This window comes from Lithobates pipiens, unplaced genomic scaffold (assembly GCF_037356315.1).
Source record: "Lithobates pipiens isolate NorthernLeopardFrog02 unplaced genomic scaffold, aLitPip1_a1.2 Scaffold_8, whole genome shotgun sequence".
In the NCBI taxonomy this organism is placed as follows: Eukaryota; Metazoa; Chordata; class Amphibia; order Anura; family Ranidae; genus Lithobates; species Lithobates pipiens.
In genome coordinates, this window is record NW_027507903.1 from 568574079 (window position 1) to 568584078 (window position 10000).

Sequence of the window (10000 nt, forward strand, 5' to 3'; positions counted from 1 at the left end):
AAGGTCTGTTGGATGCAGAGCTAAAGATTTTAGCTGGGTGGAATATGGTGGAAGGCAAAAGAGCACTGAAAGCTTGATCTTGCGGTCAATGTTCCATCCATATGGTTTCCTACAAGACCTAAGGGATGAAGAGTAGTGTTTTTCATAGATTAAGGACCCCAAGGCTCACAAAATGGTTAGAGAGTAGTGCCCCGTGTGAGGATCGAACTCACGACCTTCAGATTATGAGACTGACGCGCTACCTGCTGCGCTAACGAGGCCAATTAGTGAAAGTGATATGTATGTCATAGCTGGCCACCATACTTGGAAGCTGATGGCGGTGGCACATCTTTTTTTCCGTTTGGTTTTCTCTATTTTTCTCAAAACAAGGCAGCTAGTTTTCCCATATGGTCTAGCGGTAAGGATTCCTGGTTTTCACCCAGGCGGCCCGGGTTCGACTCCCGGTATGGGAAATGCAAGTCCTTTTAACGACCCGCACACTCCTAGTGCTGAAACCTCAAAGCTGTTTTTCCATTGTAACCTCCAATCATTCCCTTCTTGTCAAAGTACCAAGGGTCAAAGCCAGGGATGCAGACAAGACAGGTCAAGCCGGGTCAGGACAGGAAATGAAATACTATCAGGAACACAGGAACTCACAGGGCAAGCTGAAGTTCACCCAGCAACTAATGGCTCATGCACGCGCTTTGGCGTACGTATATGCGCACTGGCACATGAATTTTCACACATGAATAATATCAGGATCACAGGAACTCACAGGGGAAGCTGAAGATCATCCAGCAACTAATGGCTTATGCTGCTAGCTTTAAATAGGCCACTGGGCACCAGAAATTGTCACGCATTGTGTGCGCTTTGGCGTACGCACATGCGTACTAGCACATGAAGTTTCTCGGCCGTTCTCGCTCTTCTGCACATTTGCATTGGCAAATATCTATGTGCCAATCTTCTGCAAACCATTCTCTGACAGAGACATCATCTTTTTTTTCCACACCTTTGAAAAAGCCCTTTTGAATTCCTCGGTGCTTTGTTCTTTCTGTGTGATGAAACTAAGGGAAGCATGTCACATAGATGGAAAATGCCTCTGTTGTTCCAGGATGAGTAGACATTGTATCTTGCAAGGTCTGTTGGATGCAGAGCTAAAGATTTTAGCTGGGTGGAATATGGTGGATGGCAAAAGAGCACTGAAAGCTTGATCTTCCGGTCAATTTTCCATCCATATGGTTTCCTACAAGACCTAAGGGATGAAGAGTAGTGTTTTTCATAGATTAAGGACCCCAAGGCTCACAAAATGGTTAGAGAGTAGTGCCCCATGTGAGGATCAAACTCACGACCTTCAGATTATGAGACTGACGCGCTACCTGCTGCGCTAACGAGGCCAATTAGTGAAAGTGATATGTGTGTCATAGCTGGCCACCATACTTGGAAGCTGATGGCGGTGGCACATCTTTTTTTCCCTTTGGTTTTCTCTATTTTTCTCAAAACAAGGCAGCTAGTTTTCCCATATGGTCTAGCGGTTAGGATTCCTGGTTTTCACCCAGGCGGCCCGGGTTCCACTCCCGGTATGGGAAATGCAAGTCCTTTTAACGACCCGCACACTCCTAGTGCTGAAACCTCAAAGCTGTTTTTCCATTGTAACCTCCAATCATTCCCTTGTTGTCAAAGTACCAAGGGTCAAAGCCAGGGATGCAGACAAGACAGGTCAAGCCGGGTCAGGACAGGAAATGAAATACTATCAGGAACACAGGAACTCACAGGGCAAGCTGAAGTTCACCCAGCAACTAATGGCTCATGCACGCGCTTTGGCGTACGTATATGCGCACTGGCACATGAATTTTCACACATGAATAATATCAGGATCACAGGAACTCACAGGGGAAGCTGAAGATCATCCAGCAACTAATGGCTTATGCTGCTAGCTTTAAATAGGCCACTGGGCACCAGAAATTGTCACGCATTGTGTGCGCTTTGGCGTACGCACATGCGTACTAGCACATGAAGTTTCTCGGCCGTTCTCGCTCTTCTGCACATTTGCATTGGCAAATATCTATGTGCCAATCTTCTGCAAACCATTCTCTGACAGAGACATCATCTTTTTTTTGCACACCTTTGAAAAAGCCCTTTTGAATTCCTCGGTGCTTTGTTCTTTCTGTGTGATGAAACTAAGGGAAGCATGTCACATAGATGGAAAATGCCTCTGTTGTTCCAGGATGAGTAGACATTGTATCTTGCAAGGTCTGTTGGATGCAGAGCTAAAGATTTTAGCTGGGTGGAATATGGTGGATGGCAAAAGAGCACTGAAAGCTTGATCTTCCGGTCAATTTTCCATCCATATGGTTTCCTACAAGACCTAAGGGATGAAGAGTAGTTTTTTCATAGATTAAGGACCCCAAGGCTCACAAAATGGTTAGAGAGTAGTGCCCCGTGTGAGGATCGAACTCACGACCTTCAGATTATGAGACTGACGCGCTACCTGCTGCGCTAACGAGGCCAATTAGTGAAAGTGATATGTGTGTCATAGCTGGCCACCATACTTGGAAGCTGATGGCGGTGGCACATCTTTTTTTCCCTTTGGTTTTCTCTATTTTTCTCAAAACAAGGCAGCTAGTTTTGCCATATGGTCTAGCGGTTAGGATTCCTGGTTTTCACCCAGGCGGCCCGGGTTCGACTCCCGGTATGGGAAATACAAGTCCTTTTAACGACCCGCACACTCCTAGTGCTGAAACCTCAAAGCTGTTTTTCCATTGTAACCTCCAATCATTCCCTTGTTGTCAAAGTACCAAGGGTCAAAGCCAGGGATGCAGACAAGACAGGTCAAGCCGGGTCAGGACAGGAAATGAAATACTATCAGGAACACAGGAACTCACAGGGCAAGCTGAAGTTCATCCAGCAACTAATGGCTCATGCACGCGCTTTGGCGTACGTATATGCGCACTGGCACATGAATTTTCACACATGAATAATATCAGGATCACAGGAACTCACAGGGGAAGCTGAAGATCATCCAGCAACTAATGGCTTATGCTGCTAGCTTTAAATAGGCCACTGGGCACCTGAAATTGTCACGCATTGTGTGCGCTTTTTGCGTACGCACATGCGTACTAGCACATGAAGTTTCTCGGCCGTTCTCGCTCTTCTGCACATTTGCATTGGCAAATATCTATGTGCCAATCTTCTGCAAACCATTCTCTGACAGAGACATCATCTTTTTTTTCCACACCTTTGAAAAAGCCCTTTTGAATTCCTCGGTGCTTTGTTCTTTCTGTGTGATGAAACTAAGGGAAGCATGTCACATAGATGGAAAATGCCTCTGTTGTTCCAGGATGAGTAGACATTGTATCTTGCAAGGTCTGTTGGATGCAGAGCTAAAGATTTTAGCTGGGTGGAATATGGTGGAAGGCAAAAGAGCACTGAAAGCTTGATCTTCCTGTCAATTTTCCATCCATATGGTTTCCTACAAGACCTAAGGGATGAAGAGTAGTGTTTTTCATAGATTAAGGACCCCAAGGCTCACAAAATGGTTAGAGAGTAGTGCCCCGTGTGAGGATCGAACTCACGACCTTCAGATTATGAGACTGACGCGCTACCTGCTGCGCTAACAAGGCCAATTAGTGAAAGTGATATGTGTGTCATAGCTGGCCACCATACTTGGAAGCTGATGGCGGTGGCACATCTTTTTTTCCCTTTGGTTTTCTCTATTTTTCTCAAAACAAGGCAGCTAGTTTTCCCATATGGTCTAGCGGTTAGGATTCCTGGTTTTCACCCAGGCGGCCCGGGTTCGACTCCCGGTATGGGAAATGCAAGTCCTTTTAACGACCCACACACTCCTAGTGCTGAAACCTCAAAGCTGTTTTTCCATTGTAACCTCCAATCATTCCCTTGTTGTCAAAGTACCAAGGGTCAAAGCCAGGGATGCAGACAAGACAGGTCAAGCCGGGTCAGGACAGGAAATGAAATACTATCAGGAACACAGGAACTCACAGGGCAAGCTGAAGTTCATCCAGCAACTAATGGCTCATGCACGCGCTTTGGCGTACGTATATGCGCACTGGCACATGAATTTTCACACATGAATAATATCAGGATCACAGGAACTCACAGGGGAAGCTGAAGATCATCCAGCAACTAATGGCTTATGCTGCTAGCTTTAAATAGGCCACTGGGCACCAGAAATTGTCACGCATTGTGTGCGCTTTGGCGTACGCACATGCGTACTAGCACATGAAGTTTCTCGGCCGTTCTCGCTCTTCTGCACATTTGCATTGGCAAATATCTATGTGCCAATCTTCTGCAAACCATTCTCTGACAGAGACATCATCTTTTTTTTCCACACCTTTGAAAAAGCCCTTTTGAATTCCTCGGTGCTTTGTTCTTTCTGTGTGATGAAACTAAGGGAAGCATGTCACATAGATGGAAAATGCCTCTGTTGTTCCAGGATGAGTAGACATTGTATCTTGCAAGGTCTGTTGGATGCAGAGCTAAAGATTTTAGCTGGGTGGAATATGGTGGAAGGCAAAAGAGCACTGAAAGCTTGATCTTGCGGTCAATGTTCCATCCATATGGTTTCCTACAAGACCTAAGGGATGAAGAGTAGTGTTTTTCATAGATTAAGGACCCCAAGGCTCACAAAATGGTTAGAGAGTAGTGCCCCGTGTGAGGATCGAACTCACGACCTTCAGATTATGAGACTGACGCGCTACCTGCTGCGCTAACGAGGCCAATTAGTGAAAGTGATATGTATGTCATAGCTGGCCACCATACTTGGAAGCTGATGGCGGTGGCACATCTTTTTTTCCGTTTGGTTTTCTCTATTTTTCTCAAAACAAGGCAGCTACTTTTCCCATATGGTCTAGCGGTAAGGATTCCTGGTTTTCACCCAGGCGGCCCGGGTTCGACTCCCGGTATGGGAAATGCAAGTCCTTTTAACGACCCGCACACTCCTAGTGCTGAAACCTCAAAGCTGTTTTTCCATTGTAACCTCCAATCATTCCCTTGTTGTCAAAGTACCAAGGGTCAAAGCCAGGGATGCAGACAAGACAGGTCAAGCCGGGTCAGGACAGGAAATGAAATACTATCAGGAACACAGGAACTCACAGGGCAAGCTGAAGTTCACCCAGCAACTAATGGCTCATGCACGCGCTTTGGCGTACGTATATGCGCACTGGCACATGAATTTTCACACATGAATAATATCAGGATCACAGGAACTCACAGGGGAAGCTGAAGATCATCCAGCAACTAATGGCTTATGCTGCTAGCTTTAAATAGGCCACTGGGCACCAGAAATTGTCACGCATTGTGTGCGCTTTGGCGTACGCACATGCGTACTAGCACATGAAGTTTCTCGGCCGTTCTCGCTCTTCTGCACATTTGCATTGGCAAATATCTATGTGCCAATCTTCTGCAAACCATTCTCTGACAGAGACATCATCTTTTTTTTCCACACCTTTGAAAAAGCCCTTTTGAATTCCTCGGTGCTTTGTTCTTTCTGTGTGATGAAACTAAGGGAAGCATGTCACATAGATGGAAAATGCCTCTGTTGTTCCAGGATGAGTAGACATTGTATCTTGCAAGGTCTGTTGGATGCAGAGCTAAAGATTTTAGCTGGGTGGAATATGGTGGATGGCAAAAGAGCACTGAAAGCTTGATCTTCCGGTCAATTTTCCATCCATATGGTTTCCTACAAGACCTAAGGGATGAAGAGTAGTGTTTTTCATAGATTAAGGACCCCAAGGCTCACAAAATGGTTAGAGAGTAGTGCCCCATGTGAGGATCGAACTCACGACCTTCAGATTATGAGACTGACGCGCTACCTGCTGCGCTAACGAGGCCAATTAGTGAAAGTGATATGTGTGTCATAGCTGGCCACCATACTTGGAAGCTGATGGCGGTGGCACATCTTTTTTTCCCTTTGGTTTTCTCTATTTTTCTCAAAACAAGGCAGCTAGTTTTCCCATATGGTCTAGCGGTTAGGATTCCTGGTTTTCACCCAGGCGGCCCGGGTTCCACTCCCGGTATGGGAAATGCAAGTCCTTTTAACGACCCGCACACTCCTAGTGCTGAAACCTCAAAGCTGTTTTTCCATTGTAACCTCCAATCATTCCCTTGTTGTCAAAGTACCAAGGGTCAAAGCCAGGGATGCAGACAAGACAGGTCAAGCCGGGTCAGGACAGGAAATGAAATACTATCAGGAACACAGGAACTCACAGGGCAAGCTGAAGTTCACCCAGCAACTAATGGCTCATGCACGCGCTTTGGCGTACGTATATGCGCACTGGCACATGAATTTTCACACATGAATAATATCAGGATCACAGGAACTCACAGGGGAAGCTGAAGATCATCCAGCAACTAATGGCTTATGCTGCTAGCTTTAAATAGGCCACTGGGCACCAGAAATTGTCACGCATTGTGTGCGCTTTGGCGTACGCACATGCGTACTAGCACATGAAGTTTCTCGGCCGTTCTCGCTCTTCTGCACATTTGCATTGGCAAATATCTATGTGCCAATCTTCTGCAAACCATTCTCTGACAGAGACATCATCTTTTTTTTGCACACCTTTGAAAAAGCCCTTTTGAATTCCTCGGTGCTTTGTTCTTTCTGTGTGATGAAACTAAGGGAAGCATGTCACATAGATGGAAAATGCCTCTGTTGTTCCAGGATGAGTAGACATTGTATCTTGCAAGGTCTGTTGGATGCAGAGCTAAAGATTTTAGCTGGGTGGAATATGGTGGATGGCAAAAGAGCACTGAAAGCTTGATCTTCCGGTCAATTTTCCATCCATATGGTTTCCTACAAGACCTAAGGGATGAAGAGTAGTTTTTTCATAGATTAAGGACCCCAAGGCTCACAAAATGGTTAGAGAGTAGTGCCCCGTGTGAGGATCGAACTCACGACCTTCAGATTATGAGACTGACGCGCTACCTGCTGCGCTAACGAGGCCAATTAGTGAAAGTGATATGTGTGTCATAGCTGGCCACCATACTTGGAAGCTGATGGCGGTGGCACATCTTTTTTTCCCTTTGGTTTTCTCTATTTTTCTCAAAACAAGGCAGCTAGTTTTGCCATATGGTCTAGCGGTTAGGATTCCTGGTTTTCACCCAGGCGGCCCGGGTTCGACTCCCGGTATGGGAAATACAAGTCCTTTTAACGACCCGCACACTCCTAGTGCTGAAACCTCAAAGCTGTTTTTCCATTGTAACCTCCAATCATTCCCTTGTTGTCAAAGTACCAAGGGTCAAAGCCAGGGATGCAGACAAGACAGGTCAAGCCGGGTCAGGACAGGAAATGAAATACTATCAGGAACACAGGAACTCACAGGGCAAGCTGAAGTTCATCCAGCAACTAATGGCTCATGCACGCGCTTTGGCGTACGTATATGCGCACTGGCACATGAATTTTCACACATGAATAATATCAGGATCACAGGAACTCACAGGGGAAGCTGAAGATCATCCAGCAACTAATGGCTTATGCTGCTAGCTTTAAATAGGCCACTGGGCACCTGAAATTGTCACGCATTGTGTGCGCTTTGGCGTACGCACATGCGTACTAGCACATGAAGTTTCTCGGCCGTTCTCGCTCTTCTGCACATTTGCATTGGCAAATATCTATGTGCCAATCTTCTGCAAACCATTCTCTGACAGAGACATCATCTTTTTTTTCCACACCTTTGAAAAAGCCCTTTTGAATTCCTCGGTGCTTTGTTCTTTCTGTGTGATGAAACTAAGGGAAGCATGTCACATAGATGGAAAATGCCTCTGTTGTTCCAGGATGAGTAGACATTGTATCTTGCAAGGTCTGTTGGATGCAGAGCTAAAGATTTTAGCTGGGTGGAATATGGTGGAAGGCAAAAGAGCACTGAAAGCTTGATCTTCCTGTCAATTTTCCATCCATATGGTTTCCTACAAGACCTAAGGGATGAAGAGTAGTGTTTTTCATAGATTAAGGACCCCAAGGCTCACAAAATGGTTAGAGAGTAGTGCCCCGTGTGAGGATCGAACTCACGACCTTCAGATTATGAGACTGACGCGCTACCTGCTGCGCTAACAAGGCCAATTAGTGAAAGTGATATGTGTGTCATAGCTGGCCACCATACTTGGAAGCTGATGGCGGTGGCACATCTTTTTTTCCCTTTGGTTTTCTCTATTTTTCTCAAAACAAGGCAGCTAGTTTTCCCATATGGTCTAGCGGTTAGGATTCCTGGTTTTCACCCAGGCGGCCCGGGTTCGACTCCCGGTATGGGAAATGCAAGTCCTTTTAACGACCCACACACTCCTAGTGCTGAAACCTCAAAGCTGTTTTTCCATTGTAACCTCCAATCATTCCCTTGTTGTCAAAGTACCAAGGGTCAAAGCCAGGGATGCAGACAAGACAGGTCAAGCCGGGTCAGGACAGGAAATGAAATACTATCAGGAACACAGGAACTCACAGGGCAAGCTGAAGTTCATCCAGCAACTAATGGCTCATGCACGCGCTTTGGCGTACGTATATGCGCACTGGCACATGAATTTTCACACATGAATAATATCAGGATCACAGGAACTCACAGGGGAAGCTGAAGATCATCCAGCAACTAATGGCTTATGCTGCTAGCTTTAAATAGGCCACTGGGCACCAGAAATTGTCACGCATTGTGTGCGCTTTGGCGTACGCACATGCGTACTAGCACATGAAGTTTCTCGGCCGTTCTCGCTCTTCTGCACATTTGCATTGGCAAATATCTATGTGCCAATCTTCTGCAAACCATTCTCTGACAGAGACATCATCTTTTTTTTGCACACCTTTGAAAAAGCCCTTTTGAATTCCTCGGTGCTTTGTTCTTTCTGTGTGATGAAACTAAGGGAAGCATGTCACATAGATGGAAAATGCCTCTGTTGTTCCAGGATGAGTAGACATTGTATCTTGCAAGGTCTGTTGGATGCAGAGCTAAAGATTTTAGCTGGGTGGAATATGGTGGAAGGCAAAAGAGCACTGAAAGCTTGATCTTGCGGTCAATGTTCCATCCATATGGTTTCCTACAAGACCTAAGGGATGAAGAGTAGTGTTTTTCATAGATTAAGGACCCCAAGGCTCACAAAATGGTTAGAGAGTAGTGCCCCGTGTGAGGATCGAACTCACGACCTTCAGATTATGAGACTGACGCGCTACCTGCTGCGCTAACGAGGCCAATTAGTGAAAGTGATATGTATGTCATAGCTGGCCACCATACTTGGAAGCTGATGGCGGTGGCACATCTTTTTTTCCATTTGGTTTTCTCTATTTTTCTCAAAACAAGGCAGCCAGTTTTCCCATATGGTCTAGCGGTTAGGATTCCTGGTTTTCACCCAGGCGGCCCGGGTTCGACTCCCGGTATGGGAAATGCAAGTCCTTTTAACGACCCGCACACTCCTAGTGCTGAAACCTCAAAGCTGTTTTTCCATTGTAACCTCCAATCATTCCCTTGTTGTCAAAGTACCAAGGGTCAAAGCCAGGGATGCAGACAAGACAGGTCAAGCCGGGTCAGGACAGGAAATGAAATACTATCAGGAACACAGGAACTCACAGGGCAAGCTGAAGTTCACCCAGCAACTAATGGCTCATGCACGCGCTTTGGCGTACGTATATGCGCACTGGCACATGAATTTTCACACATGAATAATATCAGGATCACAGGAACTCACAGGGGAAGCTGAAGATCATCCAGCAACTAATGGCTTATGCTGCTAGCTTTAAATAGGCCACTGGGCACCAGAAATTGTCACGCATTGTGTGCGCTTTGGCGTACGCACATGCGTACTAGCACATGAAGTTTCTCGGCCGTTCTCGCTCTTCTGCACATTTGCATTGGCAAATATCTATGTGCCAATCTTCTGCAAACCATTCTCTGACAGAGACATCATCTTTTTTTTCCACACCTTTGAAAAAGCCCTTTTGAATTCCTCGGTGCTTTGTTCTTTCTGTGTGATGAAACTAAGGGAAGCATGTCACATAGATGGAAAATGCCTCTGTTGTTCCAGGATGAGT

The 10000-nt window shown here is 45.9% G+C and overlaps 10 non-coding genes across 10 annotated transcripts; 5 read left to right on the forward strand and 5 right to left on the reverse strand.

The window, feature by feature from the left end:
* Positions 1–187: 187 nt before the first annotated feature.
* Positions 188–260, reverse strand: TRNAM-CAU (transfer RNA methionine (anticodon CAU)). The gene has a single exon. It is a non-coding gene; the product is annotated as a tRNA-Met (tRNA).
* Positions 261–380: 120 nt separating this feature from the next.
* On the forward strand, positions 381–452 carry TRNAE-UUC (transfer RNA glutamic acid (anticodon UUC)). The gene has a single exon. It is a non-coding gene; the product is annotated as a tRNA-Glu (tRNA).
* A 1960-nt stretch (positions 453–2412) lies between these two features.
* Positions 2413–2485, reverse strand: TRNAM-CAU (transfer RNA methionine (anticodon CAU)). Its single transcript has one exon. It is a non-coding gene; the product is annotated as a tRNA-Met (tRNA).
* Positions 2486–3719: 1234 nt separating this feature from the next.
* Positions 3720–3791, forward strand: TRNAE-UUC (transfer RNA glutamic acid (anticodon UUC)). The gene has a single exon. It is a non-coding gene; the product is annotated as a tRNA-Glu (tRNA).
* Positions 3792–4639: 848 nt separating this feature from the next.
* On the reverse strand, positions 4640–4712 carry TRNAM-CAU (transfer RNA methionine (anticodon CAU)). The gene has a single exon. It is a non-coding gene; the product is annotated as a tRNA-Met (tRNA).
* A 120-nt stretch (positions 4713–4832) lies between these two features.
* TRNAE-UUC (transfer RNA glutamic acid (anticodon UUC)) lies at positions 4833–4904 on the forward strand. Its single transcript has one exon. It is a non-coding gene; the product is annotated as a tRNA-Glu (tRNA).
* Positions 4905–6864: 1960 nt separating this feature from the next.
* Positions 6865–6937, reverse strand: TRNAM-CAU (transfer RNA methionine (anticodon CAU)). The gene has a single exon. It is a non-coding gene; the product is annotated as a tRNA-Met (tRNA).
* Positions 6938–8170: 1233 nt separating this feature from the next.
* On the forward strand, positions 8171–8242 carry TRNAE-UUC (transfer RNA glutamic acid (anticodon UUC)). The gene has a single exon. It is a non-coding gene; the product is annotated as a tRNA-Glu (tRNA).
* Positions 8243–9090: 848 nt separating this feature from the next.
* Positions 9091–9163, reverse strand: TRNAM-CAU (transfer RNA methionine (anticodon CAU)). Its single transcript has one exon. It is a non-coding gene; the product is annotated as a tRNA-Met (tRNA).
* Positions 9164–9283: 120 nt separating this feature from the next.
* Positions 9284–9355, forward strand: TRNAE-UUC (transfer RNA glutamic acid (anticodon UUC)). Its single transcript has one exon. It is a non-coding gene; the product is annotated as a tRNA-Glu (tRNA).
* Positions 9356–10000: the final 645 nt, after the last annotated feature.